Below are 2,500 nucleotides of genomic sequence, written 5' to 3'. Positions count from 1 at the left end.
GTACTCAATTCGCCCGGTGACCCACCACTGAGTGACTGGAAAAGCGCTGCGTCGCCGTCGTCCATCGAAGAGAGACAGGCAATGGCATGGGACGACGTGTCGTCTCATGCGCCTGTTTCTTTTTTTTTTTATTCAAAGTTTTGCACTACATTTCACTTTTCGTCATTCGGTCGGACTTTGAAAATTTTCAAAGTCCGAAAAAAAATGTCTCAAAGTTTCATCGTGCGAGTGGCAGTTCACCGATCAAACCGACTTTATTTTGCGGCATTGCCGTACTGTGGCCGCAAGTGATCGAGAGGTCGCCCGTTCCACCGAGGATGCGAAGCGGCGAGTCGTTAGTCTAACAGAGCTGGCGAATGACGGTGGTTGTTCTATGTTTAAATACATTAAAACTACATTTCACTTTGCGCTGAATGTACGTGGATATTAAAAACCCAATTGAAAAATTTGGTTGAGTTCATCCCGCCGTTTACCCGAATTTTAAAAAAATTGTGAAAAATAAAAAAAAAATAGATGAGCTGAAGTTTGATGGGTTGCCGATCAGACCGCCTCGACTTAGCGGCATTCCCGCGTAGAGTGATCGAGAGTTTTCCAGTCTCAAGCTCGCCCAGTGTAAAGACGCGGCATTGCCGTAGAGGCTAAGCTGCTAAGTAGAGACGGTGTTTGTACAACTATATTTCACTTTATATTCTTAACCAATGTATGTGTTGTAGAAAGCAGATTTTTCTCATCCCGCCGTTTACCTGAAACGAATAAAAATTTATTTTGTACAAAATTAAAAACATTAGTGTTTCCAATAAACTACATTTCACGTTTTCTAATTTAAACTTAAACGAATGACTGGTATCAAAATATAGGATCTATGTGAAAATAAAAACACGGTGTAAGAGTTTTCAAACCTCGGTAATGCCGTCTAAGACCAACTAGTCGACCGAAGGGACAGTAGTTTTCCGGTCGATAAGACATATCAGCCCGGTATCGCCAAAGTTAATTACGATCGGTCATAATAAACTAAATTTAAAATAAATAAATAACCCAAACGTGTGTATACATCATGTGGTACGTATTCAGTTCTATTCTAACTGGAATATATATTTTAAGAATCAATGAACTTAAGTTTTAAAACCAAACCGAAATCGCGCGAGTCGTCGTTGTAAAACTAGATTTAACAAACGGCTGCGTAATATTAGACTTAAAAATATTATATAATATCCTCTATTGATTAAATAGTGAAAAATAAGCTTCAATGTAGCTTAATCTAGTACAAAATCTAAAAGTTGTGATAAATTAAATTGAAATTAAACACGATAGACTTAAATCTAGAGTTAAGGAATAAAACCGACCCGCGAACCAGCTACTAAATGGTTCGATAAGACTTATCTCAAATACAATCGTTTTCTATCAGTGTTATGCCTTCAATCGATACTTTTTGATGAAATAAATACTTAAATGATTTAATGAATGCATATATACATGTAATTAATGAGTGAAAGTATGTATAAAGTATTAGATAAATTAATAATAAACCGACCCAGCTACTAAATGGTTCGATAAGACTTATCTCAAATACAATCGTTTTCTGTAATTGTTATGCCTTAAATTGATAATTTTTAGTTAAACAAATACTTAACTAATGAAATAAATACATAGATAAATGTATTTAATGAATTAAAGTATGTATAAAGTATTATATAAATTAATAATAAACCGAATCCGACCAAATTTAAATCTAAAACCACGATCGGCGGCGTAATGAAGTGTATCGTAAACCCGTTTTTTTTATAATTTAAAATGTAATGACAGAACTCCCAAAACAACAATACACATACATATTAGTACTATGGTGAATTGTAGTTGTATTAGGACCGTAATTATAGTTAATTAAGGAACCATTCATTGTCTTCGCTCTGTTATGTACGTCGTCGTTTAATCGACACGGCATATTTGGCTTGAATCTAGAAAAATTCAAACTCTAACCCTAAGGTAGACAGGCAGGGTAAATAAATGTGGGTGATCTCTCATAAAATTGTCTTCTAGGAATTATTTTTATATAGACTATCTTTTCTGTAGAGTTTAAGTGGACAAGCGCGGACGAAATAGAGCGCAAAATTTAAAATGAATTAAAAATTTTCATCAGACCGGAAGTAGGCATAACCTAGGCGCCATGTTTCCGTCGTACAAGTTTTCACCGTTGCAGTCACCGTTTCAATCGCTCTTCGTGTGGACGTGTATTATTTCTAGTCATGTGTTGTGTAGATGATTCGCTTAAGGTAGGTGTTCGGACTTATTTCTTTAATATTAATTAAACCGTATTTGCCTTGTCGGCCTTAAAATAAAGCTATTTTTTTTTCATCGCAATCGAAGTGTTAGATCTAGAATCTAGTTCCCGCCTCCGCTTCGCTAATTCGACTTAATGTAACTATGACACAACTATTAAATCTAGAGTCTCTATTTTAATTAAATAATTAGGAATTCTATCTCTAGATGATATCTAATCTAT

Source organism: Physella acuta, unplaced genomic scaffold, assembly GCF_028476545.2.
Source record: "Physella acuta isolate Inbredline_101_S28 unplaced genomic scaffold, ASM2847654v3 ptg002350l, whole genome shotgun sequence".
In the NCBI taxonomy this organism is placed as follows: Eukaryota; Metazoa; Mollusca; class Gastropoda; family Physidae; genus Physella; species Physella acuta.
Note: the sequence above shows the minus strand (reverse complement) of the source record.